Raw genomic sequence first — 13,574 nt, 5'->3', positions numbered from 1 at the left:
TAAGTCCAGAACTGTAATGCTTGCCACCGTTGGTATAACGTTACCGTTGACCCTGAGCGCAGAGCATCTTCGGAATACACGGCTGTATCTGGAGCGCTGCTCAACACCATGAAAAGCAACGCACTCCGCTTCAGTCAGTTCAGGGGCCCTTTAGCAGCCGCCGTACCGCAGTGCATGTGCTTGGCGTACTGTTTGAGCCAAGCGGGGTTTCTCCACACACCTGAGACGTAGTTCTCTCGCGGGCAACGCATGCCCTTTCTGACGCAGCCCGTTTCAACCTCACGCTCAAAGCTAAACTCAGTATCTTCAAGATACGAGCGGGCGCTTTCACCCTTTATCTGGTGCGCATCGCGACAATCTCGCCTCCTCTGGCGAACCGACTCGCGTCCCTTATAGGGACTTTTATTTGGAACGGCAAGACAGCGCTAGTCGCCCTTCACATCCTACACCTTTCGACGAGCAGGGGAGGCCTCGGCCTGCCGTGCATCCCGACAGTGGCTCGAATACTCGAGTTAAGGCTGGTGGAGAGGCTATTAGCTGACCAGTCTTACCCTGGTCGCTCGCTCATCCTGTACTGGATGAGCACGGCGCTTCGTGTGCTTACACCCGAACATTACCTCGCTCCGGAAGGTAAACTGGATATCGTCAAGCGAGAAATGGACAGATTGAGCATTGATATCTTGGGTATCAGCGAGCTCAAGTGGACCGGAATGGGAGAATTTAACTCCGGCGACCATTATGTCTTTTATTGTGGGCACGAATCCAAGAGAAGGAATGGGGTCGCTCTCATAGTGAACAGAAGAATGGGCAAAGCAGTGCTAGGGTACAACCCCAAAAACGACCGAATGATTTCACTTCGGATCCAAGGTCACCCTTTCAACATAACAGTTATCCAAGTCTATGCACCGGCCACTGCTGCTGAAGAAGGTGACGTTGAGAGATTTTATGCGGACCTACAATGCCTTTTAGACCGCACCCCATCATCAGACGTCGTTTTTCTCATAGGAGACTGGAATGCTAAGGTCGGGAGTGAAGAAATATCCGGAATTACAGGCAAGTTCGGTCTTGGTGAGCCAAATGAAGCTGGGCAGAGGCTAGTAGAGTTCTGTCAAGAAAACAACCTGACCATAGCGAATACTCATTTTCAACAGCACAAGAGGCGCCTGTACACATGGATTTCACCGGACGGTCTGTACAGGAATCAGATCGATTATATTATTTGCCGGCAGAGATGGAGAAGCGCTATACAAGCAGTAAAAACAAGGCCTGGGGCCGATTGTGGCACCGATCATCAGCTTCTTGTTGCCAAAATTAAGCTTCGATTGAGGAAAACGCAGAAAACTAGAAGGCCTCTCAGGTATGATCTGGATCAGATTCCATTAGAATATGCTGTGGAAGTGAGGAATCGATTTCAAGAATTAGATCTAGAAGACAAAGAGCCCGAAGAGATGTGGACTGATGTTCGTGATATAATACAAGAAGTTGCTACTAAGGTAGTTCCAAAGCAAAAGAAATGCAAAAAAGCAAACTGGTTATCTGAAGAGGCTTTACAAATAGCTCAGGAAAGGAGGATGGCAAAAGGTATGGGGGAAAGAGAAAGATACAAGGTTCTCAATGCGGATTTTCAGAAAATAGCAAGGAGAGATAAGAATGCCTTCCTGAACATACAGTGTCAAGCAGTTGAGGACAACAGCCAATTAAGGAACACAAGAGCTCTGTATAAGACAATCAAAGATATCAAAGGAAGCTTCTGTGCTAAGCTGGGCGTGATAAAGGACAAACAAGGCAAGGACCTCACTGAAGCCTCAGAGATAAAGAAGAGGTGGCAGGAATACACAGAAGAACTGTACAAGAAGGACCCGGATGTGCAAACCCAACATAGGATGGTTGTGATTACTGATCTCGAGCCGGGCATCCTGAAGAGTGAAGTTGAATGGGCCTTAGCCAGCCTTGCTAAGAACAAAGCTAGCGGAATTGATGGTATTCCAGCTGAGTTGCTTCAAAACCTCAACCACGATGCTGTTAACACACTGCATACATTATGTCAAAAGATTTGGACAACCCTGCAGTGGCCACAGGATTGGAGGAGGTCAGTTTACATCCCCATTCCAAAGAAAGGCAGTGCCAAAGATTGTTCCAACTACCGCACGATCGCGCTTATTTCGCATGCTAGCAAGGTGATGTTAAAAATCCTGCAAGGTAGGCTGCAGCAGTATGTGGATCGGGAGCTTCCGGACGTGCAAGCTGGGTTTCGCAAGGGCAGAGGAACTAGAGACCAAATTGCCAACCTTCGCTGGATCATGGAAAAAGCAAGAGAGTTCCAGAAACCCATTTACTTCTGCTTTATTGATTATGCGAAAGCGTTTGACTGCGTAGATCACAGCAGATTGTGGCAAGCTCTCCAAGAGATGGGAGTTCCAATTCACCTCATCTGTCTCCTCAGGAACCTTTATGAAGGGCAAGAGGCCGCAGTCAGAACTGGGCATGGTCTTACTGATTGGTTTCCGATTGAGAAAGGGGTGAGGCAAGGCTGCATACTGTCGCCCTGCCTATTTAACCTATATGCAGAGTGCATCATGAGAAAGGCCGGTCTGGACGAGTCTTCAGCTGGAGTGAAGATTGCTGGAAAACGTATCAACAACCTTAGATATGCGGATGATACCACTCTAATGGCAGAAAGTGAAGTGGAACTCAAGAGACTTCTGATGCGCGTACAAGAAGAGAGTGAGAAGTTTGGGCTTAAACTGAACATTAAGAAGACGAAGATCATGGCGTCTTGCCCTATCAAGTCCTGGAGCATCAATGGACAAGAAGTGGAAGCTGTGACAGATTTTCTGTTCTTGGGCGCCAAGATTACCTCGGAAGGAGACTGCAGCCATGAAATTAGGAGACGCCTGCTTCTGGGAAAGAGAGCAATGGTTAGCCTTGACCGCCTAGTAAAGAGCAGAGACATTAGTCTGCCAACCAAGATCCGTATAACCCGTGCTATGGTCTTTCCAGTTGTGATGTATGGATGCGAGAGTTGGACTGTGAAAAAGGCTGACCGCCGAAGAATTGACGCGTTTGAATTGTGGTGCTGGCGAAGACTCTTAAGAGTTCCTTGGACTGCCAGAAGATCAAATCAGTCGATATTGTCGACCATAAACCCTGACTGCTCATTGGAGGGTCAAATTCTAAAGTTAAAGCTCAGCTACTTTGGTCATCTGATGAGAAGAGAGGAGTCGCTGGAGAAAGATTTGATGTTGGGAAAGGTTGAGGGTCGCCGGAGAAGGGGTAGGCAGCGAACGCGATGGTTAGATGGCATTCTCGAGGCATTGCAGATGAAGCTGTGTGATGTTAAGAAGATAGTGAGAGACCGGAAAGCGTGGCGTGACATGGTCCATAGGGTCACGAAGAGTCGGACACGACTGAACGCCTGAACTGAACTGACAAGGGGACAGACATCTGCCTTTTCACAGCGAGGTTGCTGAGACAAAGTCGACTCTCGATTCTGACCTGTCAGATGCTAATGTAGGCGACTTACCAGCCATACGCATCAGCGAATTAGTAGCCGTTCGTAGGCTTTCAGCTGATGAGCAACGAGAGACCGATGTGCGCAAATGGCAAGCGTGTGCAGCTTGTCGGCTGCCAAATGAAGTGCGAGTTCTTGCCGAGCTTAGGCGCTGTGGCGTCCTCCCCACGAGACAGCGCCTTCCCAGATGGGGTATTGTACCCAATGACCAGTGTGCTAACTGATGTGCTCCGACAGCCTCTCGCATTTTATTTCGAATGTGTAGTTGTGAGAAAATGTTGCAGCTCGCATATAGGATGTTTAACGTCGGAATAATTGCCGGCGCAACCCTTTTCGTACAACTTGTGTTCACTGTAGTTCTGTTTGTGTTGTGGCATCGCAGGTGCCTCGCTGAGGCGCGGCGCACTCCCACCCGCGCAGTGTACCCAGCCTTGCAGAGGCTGTGCCTCGTCATCTGGCAGTATCTGTCTGGACAGTTAGAAAGGGACGGCGAGGCGCGGTTTATGCGACGCTGGTACACGCGTTTCTATGTTGTACGGGGGAGCAGACATGATATCCCTGTCGTACTTTATAAAATCCCTCCACCCCTCCCTTTGTATTGTTTTGCTTTCTCTGGGGAATCATGTTTTTGAGTTTATATATGTATAAGTACCCTATAGTGTTTTGTAGTGCTGTGGTCTGTTAGTAATGTGCGTTTTTGTATGTATGTATGTACACAATAAATTATCTTTGTGTGCCCTTGTCAGCATCCGAAATGTTGCCAGTCCCGCAATGTCTTAGTAACCATCATCCAGTCGCCGTAACGCTACCTGTTAGGCCTGGTAAAATCTCTGGGTCCATGACATGACTCATATGTATTTCTGTATTGTGGATATCCGCGGGAGATGACAACATATCTTATTGGAAAACAGAATGTCTCCCAGAAATCTGAGATATGCTTAAGGCCTCTTGGAGAGACACATTGATACGGGCACGGAAAAAGCGGCGGGTACGCAACTAGCATGCCTAATGACGTTTTGCGCCGTATGCGCATCGTGAAAGAAGGCGGAACCCCCACGTGCGATAGGTGTGTACTTCGAAACTCTCTTGCATCCGTATAACAGCATCCTTGAGAATTATCGCTCACGGGGAAGAGCCTCGCACCTGCTTTTACAAGATTTCACTGATCTTGGCTACGCCCGTTTTCTGAGCCACAAAAGCACTCCGGCACCGCGCATCGAAATGGTAACATTGGCGGATGACACAGTTTCATCTGTCTATTCCAATATCGTGAGGAGAAACTTTTCCGCCTATTTTGCGGCCCTCTTCGCGTCGCAAGATCCGTGCAAAGACAGAGACTGTGTGAAACAGCCGCTGCCTCTCGCGGTCCTCTCTTTCAGTTATCAGGAGTCGGACAGCACTTGGAGTCCCAGCCACGTTAGGAGTGGTGTACGAGGCCCTAAAAACAATGAATCGGGCTTTTTTCCAAGGACCAGATAGTCTAATGACGGGAATTTCAACAAATATTTTTACATCCTCGGGAACGTGCTTCCTGAGATCGTTAATGGACTTGTTCAGTCTGGGATAAAGCCTGCCTATTTTGGCACAGGCTGCTGCTGCTGCACAAGGGGGAAGCCGCCGTCACATCCAAATTTGTGGAGAACAATTATACTCCTGAATAGCGACTATAAGATTGTTGCTGCGCTTTTAGTTAGGCGACTCCCCTAATACAGTGATGAGCTTGTGAGCATCGGGCGAACCAGCATCGGGCGCAGGTTCTCTGCTATGAACACGATGAAAGTTGGGCACCTGACTGGGTCACGCTCGTGCCCATCTTTGTTCGAAGGAGGGTTCCGCACCAATCCCCTTCCGTAGCCGAGGCGGACGCTGAAGCCACTGGACGCCAACCACTCCCCCCTCCTTCACTTCCCGTTGGCCCCGTTAATTCCTCGTCGGGTCTGGTTCGCCCCTGTTCACTTCTCCATGCGGTAGACACCGATAAAATTATCGCGAAACATAGAAACGACCATACATGATATGTACATACAGCAAAAACTCTCACAGCTTAAAAACCTCACAGAGGCTACAACCCGAATAGACGACATATATTTATTATCGCACGGACTTGGCGCTTAACGTCCCAAAATGACTCAGGCTATCATAAACGCCGTTTCGAAGGGCTCAGGAAATGTTGACCACCTGGAGTTCTCTAGCATGAACTGACAAGACACAGCTCACAGGCGCCTTGCTTTTCGCTCCTTACGAAAAGCGGCCGCCGCGGCCCAGATTAGAGTTCGCATCTTTGCGTACAGCACTCGAGTGCTCTAACTGCTGCACCACCGCGACGGGGCACATGGCAATATTGGAGACAAGTATTTTTAGCGAAGTAAATCAACGACGGTTTGCCGATGAGTCAATCATTGTAGGCAACTTTTTTAAAACATTTAATTGCTAGATGCTTCGAACTCTTCTTACTGCTAACTGCGAAAGCGCGACACGCTATTCTGTCCAGCATGTCCTCTTATTTGCATAATTTTATGAATGAACATTCTAAAGGCTACTTTCTGACGGCCATTCGTAAGAATGCGGAACCCTCTCCTGAGGTCAAGATAGAAAGCGAGAGAACAGCATACGCGGCCCCGCTGCCGCGGAAGATGATGCATTATGGGCGATTGACCTTCCCAAGTCCTTGAATGGGAAGGGGTGCTACCTCCGGGTCGTATTTGGAGAAAGGCGCGAGCGGTGGTACATGCGAAGAGGCGCCACTAATAGCTCCCCTATCGGGACCGCATAACGGGAAGCGAATCACAGACAACACAGAAACGTAGCGGCTAGGGCAGGTACCCTGGGGGGACTCTTGGTGATCGTTTAACGACAGCTAGATGGGTTAGGCCTAAAACCGCATGGGAGTGAACGCCTTCAGGGATTTCCACTGGTTGGATGACCCGAACCTGAACAAGGGAGAGTAACAAGACAGCAGAGGCGGTTGTGACGCATGGACACATAGGTGGCAGCCGTCCTTCGGAAAGCAAGCAATAGCCCTGGTCTGATCTTCGTTGCTTGTTTCTCTGAGTGCGAGAGCAGTGATGCGACCGGCTGCAGGACGAGGGAAATAAGCTTAGCCGAATCAATCTACTAATGCCCCCTGGTTGGAGGGTTCAGGCTAAGGAGAGGAGAACCGAGTTTATAAACGGAGGCTGCCGGCGGGGAATTGCTGGTTCTGGCTGTGATCCCGTCTTAGGTTGGTGCCCTGCACTATCAGCTCCGCCGAACTAGGAGTCTCTCCCAAGAAGTCGTTCCAGCCATTCCCATTCTTTACTATGACTTATGCAATCTTGCGTAAATACTTCATGTGAATGCGTTTTTATATAAAATGTAATAAGTAAAGATTCGAGGTATCGGTCCCTAACAGAGGAGCACCTCTAGTGAAAAGGGTACACTGCCTGAGAAAAGAGTCAGTTATGATCCACCCCTGGTTAGCGAAAGGCGGTATAACATTATTCACATCTGTCTGAGTTTACGCAGCGTTCGTCACTTAAATTCAACGGTTCGCCACAGCGGGACATTTAGAGAAGTGACACTTCAAAAATGATGATGTCTGTTCACATATACGGTTCGCAAGAGTATAAAGTTCACAAATCCCTTGCTTCAGTAGGTATCTGCATAATATTATCAAACCACAAGTCTCAATTTACATGTAGTAAAGCAAGTCATTCGTTCAGCAATCGGATATGTTCGCAATTCTTTGTAGGTATTCAAAATACAACCACAAATACTTTCAAAAGTACGGCGCAGAGCGCGACCTAAAGAAAACACTGAAAGCATGCAGGGACTCCTGAACTTTTTGAATTGCACCGCAATTACACCACTGTACTATTTTTCTATCAAAGTTGGTTTCAATCGCAGTGGCATCCCACGCCAGCAGTTAGCTTCCCATGCATACGAAGAGACATAGCCGGACACCTGTCAGTTAGCCGGCTGCGGCAGACGAACTACATGGAACTCGCAGCTGGCGGCTCTGGTTACCAAGCAGAACATGCGCGCTGCGCATGTACCTCTCAGCTTAGCCAACTGAGGAATGTGGCACATATCCCGCAGTCGCGTCATTTGACCGCTACATCAGACGCCGAGGCCGACCACGAAGAGAGACATGACGTGCATATGGGCACAGCTAGCCTACGGTCTGCTTTACCTCGTGCTCGGACTGCCGCCCGTCAAGCCGCTTGAGATCTGTAAGTGTTTGCCCTTTACTTTACAAACACCGAAGACATCGCAGCTACGAATCAGTGAAAGTCTTAAAGTTTTGCGCGCAAGAACGCTTGCTGTCAGCTTCTCAGGGGCCGAAATTAGTGAGGTAGTTATTCTTATGCAAAAGGGGTCTTGGATGCAGAATCTCCGGTTATCGCGAATGACTAACGGATCAGCGCCTACCTATCAAACCAGAACCATTAGGAGGCGCATGAAGTACCATAGCTATATTAGCTTCGTTTCTATCCAAATACCCCGTTAACTGAGCAATGTTGTCGCCATACTAGTTTATGCATACCACTGGTTTATTCTACATGAGTGACAAATGCCACCGCACGAATTATTGATTGTTTCTATAGGCTACAAAATTTTACAGTGTTACAAACTGAGCAATAGTTCCACACGTGACTCGAACGAGAATATCTTTGTTGGAACGCCGCCTGCTTTGTTCTTCAAACAAAAGTTTGAGAATCACTATCACCAACCAAAAATATTTATTAGAACCCGAAGTTTCGAGACCAACTCTGTTCCTTCCTCAGGGCCGACTTCATTTCGAGGCCCGCAGTATGAAGCAGCGGCCTTTGCTTCCCCTTTCCCAGTACGTGGCGAAGTCCAATTTTGTACGCGGAGGGTAGCATCCCCGGTTTCCTATTCACTGCTGCAGCTGCCAGCCGCATCCACCACGACTAGACGTGATGGCTTTTGAAAGGATTGGTTTTCAAGGCAAGAACGCTCACCTCCTCAAGTACTCGGCGAGGAGGTTCCTTTCCGAGTACATTTGCCGGACATCATTTTTGTGTTGCGGAGATTTTTTGTTTCGCCGATATACGAGACCGGGCGCGTATTTGGGTTTGCTCGGTACGGTGGCTCCGCAAGGGAAAAAACGACAGAAGAGACGAAGAAAGCGGGCTGTTCCGACTAGCATCTACCGCCCCCAGGAGCCGAGCAGCCTAGCGATTAGCGGCGCATGCTTTTTCAATGGGCGTCATGTTGGACGCGGCACTAGCTTGAGAGAGCCTATAATACTGCTGCTACTACTACTACTACTACTACTACGAAATAATAATAATACACAGTAATATTTCTCTGCTAATTATTAATAATAATATTATTATTATTAGTAGCAGTAGTAGTATAGAAGATACTACTACTACTACTACTAAATAATAATAATACACAGTAATATTTCTCTGCTAAATATTATTATTAATATCATTATTATTATTAGTAGTAGTAGTATAGAGGAAGACTCGTTTCACGAAGTTGGCACTGAATTGTCTGTAGGTAACGGCCGAATTAACTGGCTAAATATTATCTTCACAGTTTTAATTAATAATGATAATATTAATAATAATAATAATAATAATAATAATAATAATAATAATAATAATAATAATAATAATAATAATAATAATTGGTTACAGGAAGGGAAAGGCGCAGTATCTGTCACATTTGTCTGTGGACACCTGAACTACTCCGTAGCCCTCCGCTACGGCTCTCCTCTCTCTTTTCCTCCCTTTTGTTTGTGCACACCTTCATCCATTGGTGTCCACAGACACAAGTGTGACAGATACTGCGCCTTTGCCTTCCTGTGAACCAATTATTATTATTATTAATAATTAAAACTGTGAAGATAATATTTAGCCAGTTAATTCGGCCATTACCTACAGATAATTATGTGGCAACTTAGTGAAACGAGTCTTCCTCAATACTACTACTACTACTACTACTGCTAATAATAATAATAATAATAATAATAATAATAATAATAATAATAATAATAATAATAATAATAATAATAATATAATAGGAGTAGTAATAGTAGTAGTAATAGTAGTAGTAGTATTATAAGCTTTCTCAAGCTAGTGCCGCGTCCAACATGAAGCCCATTGAAAAAGCATGCGCCGCTAATCGCTAGGCTGCTCGGCTCCTGGGGGCGGTAGATGTTAGTCGGAACAGCCCGCTTCCTTCGTCTCTTCTGTCGTTCTGTCCCTTGCGGAGCCACCGTACCGAGCAAACCCAAATACGCCGCCCGGTCACTCGGAGCACGGCATCTTATAGTCAACGCCTGGTTGTTTTTCTCTGGGTATGCGGTCTTTTGGTAGCGGTAGAAAAAGGCCGACTGTTGAGGCAGGTTTGTGAGACACACAGACGCGTTTTCGCAGGATGCGCGCCAGCGCCTCACTGGTGCTGGCCAAGTATGGGAGCACAATGCGAGGGCGCTTCGTCGTTGCCGTGCTGACCGACCCTCTTCTCCTGCGAGCCCGACGGCGGGTAGCACGTTGAATAAAGGCACGCGCCTTTATTCCATTTTATCCGTTATTCTTCAGATCGGCGAAAACGGAGGCCTCTTCCGTTTTCCTCTCCGCCTCGGAGGAGCAAATGTACTCAACTAAGGAGAACTTGTATTCAGCGGGGTGGTTTGAATTGAAATTTCAGTAGCGGCCGGTATGAGTGGGCTTCCTGTACACACTGAATTTTAGGTCTCCCCCTTGTCTTGAAATAAGGAAATTAGTTATCAAGGAATGATAACTGATTGTCCTTTTCCCGTTATAAAGTGAACTGGATAGAGGGCTCTACCGCGTTCAGGTATGCAAGGAGGTTTTCAATTTCTGCTTGTTTTATGATGCACAAGCAGTCGTCGACGTACCGAATGAAATCCTTCGGCCTTTCTTAGAAAGATTGGAGAGCTTTCTTTTTAATGGCCTCCATCGTTAGGTTGGCAGCAGTGACTGAGACCGCGGAGCCCATAGTCTTGCCACTTGTTTGTTTGTAGAATTCCCTTTGAAGGAAAAGGCCCTGCTGTTCAGGCAAAATGCTAAGAGCCGGTAACGTTCTTCCGAGTTCAAGCCTGTCCTGGCACTATGGTCAGCGTCCGCTTCGAGGGCTTGTTTCGTTGCGGAGACGGCACAGGCAACAGGAACGCTGGTAAAGAGCGAGACCACGTCGAAAGTAACCATGCACGCATCTGCTTCCAGTTGTACGGGAATCGCGCTCACCAGGGAACGCGTGCGAACGTACCTCGCATGGGATCCGTATTCTTCAGTGCGTGGATTTCATATTTCGCCTCGGATACTCACCCATTTTTGTGAGCGAGCCCGTGAAGGTGTAAGGATTCACCTGACACCTTATTTGCCCTCATCCGACCGACCGCCGGTTGACTAGGACCTCATCTTTGACCCGCCACGAAGCAGCCGAGCTAAGCCTAACGCTCGGCGTGGCACCGCTTTGTCCGCAGCGCAGAGCTGCGTCTCACGCCATCCCTGCGGCCGCTGAGCCATCGCCGCAGCTGCTGTAGCCTCAAAGACGTCGACATGGAGAACCAAGTCGACGGTACGCCCATCACTCCAGAAGAATTTGACGACGACCCCCGCTGGACCCGAATTGTTAAGGCCCAGCGTTCGGCCTACCCTAGAGGAGACGCTACTCCTCAAAGCGACCCCCTCAAGTCCGGAATAGCGTCCCCGCCATCACTGAAGACTCCCAGATTACGTCACCATGTCCCTCTACCTCGACTTCCACAAGAAGACTACAAGATCGTGTTCCGCCCCGGCGGTGGCCTCGACCTCCGCACCACTACCAATGGGGCCCTCCTGACCTTACTTTGTGCCATCGCCAAAGTTGACTATGCCACCGCCCGTGCCAAGGATCGCGTACGTATCAACCCATACAACAACTCATTCACTGTTAGTTCACCCTCAGACCAACGCACCCGGTTATATGTCCAAACCTCTGAGCTGCGTCTCGGAACCAATTCGTACCCCCTGCGCGCTTACGTTGCCGCTCCTGACAACGCTCTCCGCGGTGTAATCTACAACGCCGTGGACCAACAGAGCCAAGAGGAGATCATAGCAGACCTTCAAGCTATGAACCCCAGCAATACCTACGCCATTGCCGATGCAAGACAGATGGGGCGTACGCGGTCCATCCTGATCACCTTCGTCGGTACAAAAGAACTACCCCGCACCGTGATATTCAACTGCGGCCTTTTTATCTGCCACCCTTTCCGCCGCAAGGCCGAAGCCTGCACCAATTGTTGGAGCTACGGCCATCGCTCCGACGTATGCACCCAGCCCAGATCCGGACGCTGCACTCGCTGCGGAGCCGTACACGAGATTCGGGAGCCCCCCGACTGCACACCTAAATGCATCTTGTGCCAAGGCACACATGTCACGGGATCCCGCCCGTGTGGACTTCGCTACGCGCGGACCGGTCCCTCTCCAACCAACTCCAGCCTTAAGTCAACGTCATCCACCCCACCGCAATCAAAACCGTCCACCGAAGACTCCCGCCCATCTAGACCCAGCCAGCGGTCCAACTCCGGGACCCGCCAAGGACGCAGCCCCCGCCGCCGCTCCGTCTCTTTTCCGCCACTGCCGAGTCAAGACACCTCATCGACTTCTTCCCAGGTGAGCCGGCCTTTGCAGCCTCCCACCCCCGACCCCGAAAAAGAAGAGCTCAAAGCTCAAGTCGCTGCCCAAAACAGGGAGATTACCCTGCTAAAACAACAGCTGCAGGCGTTGTTGGGGCACCCCCAACTCCCCAGCCCTTCTTCACAATGCCCCCCACCACCTGTCACTCAAAAGCCCCAGCCGCCCCTACCCGCCCCCATGTCCATCTCCTCCAATGCTTCCTCCCGCGCCACCTCCCCTTCCCGCACCCCTCCACAAAAGAGGCGATCCACCAACCAGCCCACATCCATCCCGGAGGTGGAGGCCGTCATCCACCACACAGCCTCGTTTCTTGAAGCCCATGAGCAACGCCTCATGGCCGCAATTTCTACGCTGCGTACCGACACGCAGAAATGGATGGAACAAATTAACGAACGCGTAGCCAGAATTGAGGCCCGCCAGAGTGCCCACGAAGCCGAACTTGCCCAGACGACCCTAATGGTGTCATCCCTCCTCCCCTCCTCCTCATCTCCCAATCCCCCTGCACCAGCAGGGGCACCCAGGCCTCGTGATGGCCAGACACCCCTCACGCCTTAATTTCTGGCAGTGGAACTGCCGTGGTTTCCGCGGAAAGCGGAACGCGCTGCAGCTCCACCTCCAGAACATCCCTCCCTCCGAGCTCCCCGCTTTAATCGCTCTCCAAGAAACTTTCTCCCCAGTTAAGCTGCGCGACTTCACTGCTTTCCATCCTTCTTCCTCATCCCCCCCGAACATTGCCACTCTGGTTCACCGCAACTACACGGCGATAGAGCATCCTCTCGACGTTCCAGAGTGCACGCACCTTTTCCTAGAACTCCTCCCCCGGCGGCGACAGGATGCCAGTCTCTTTGTTCTTAATGTCTACAGCCCTCCTCGCACACCTTCAGCTCCTCTCCTCCTCCTTCTACGCAAAGCCCTTTCTCGCGCACATCGCAACGCGCTCCTCATTCTTGGGGATTTCAATGCACATCACGTCAGCTGGGGTTATCCCGGGAACAGTAGGAAAGGTCTCGCGCTGTGGACATTCATCCAGAACGAACAGTTATCCGTCCTTAATGATTTTTCTGACCCAACCCGCATCGGCTCCAGCGTCCAACGCAACACTAATCCGGACCTTTCCATCTGCAAAAACGTCGTGGATGCAGCGTGGACGAACACCTGGGTCTTTCTCGGCAGCGACCACTATATCCTGTCCATCTCTTTCTCTCTTCCTAGCCTATCCTCCCGCCAGCGTCTGAGCCAGGTAGTCGATTGGGATCGGTTCCGCCACTCACGGCAACATGCCCCCACCTCCATCTCAGACCTTTCTCAATGGACTGCCACCTTGCTCAAAGATGTTTCATCCGCCACCTCTACCGTCCCTACCCCTCCTCACTCCTCCACGGCTGACAGCCGCCTCCTGCACC

This window comes from Amblyomma maculatum, chromosome 9 (genome assembly GCF_055883805.1).
Source record: "Amblyomma maculatum isolate TAMU_Amacu chromosome 9, ASM5588380v1, whole genome shotgun sequence".
NCBI classification, from domain to species: Eukaryota; Metazoa; Arthropoda; class Arachnida; order Ixodida; family Ixodidae; genus Amblyomma; species Amblyomma maculatum.
The sequence above is the reverse complement of the archived record's forward strand: the minus strand, read 5'-3'. Positions refer to the sequence as shown.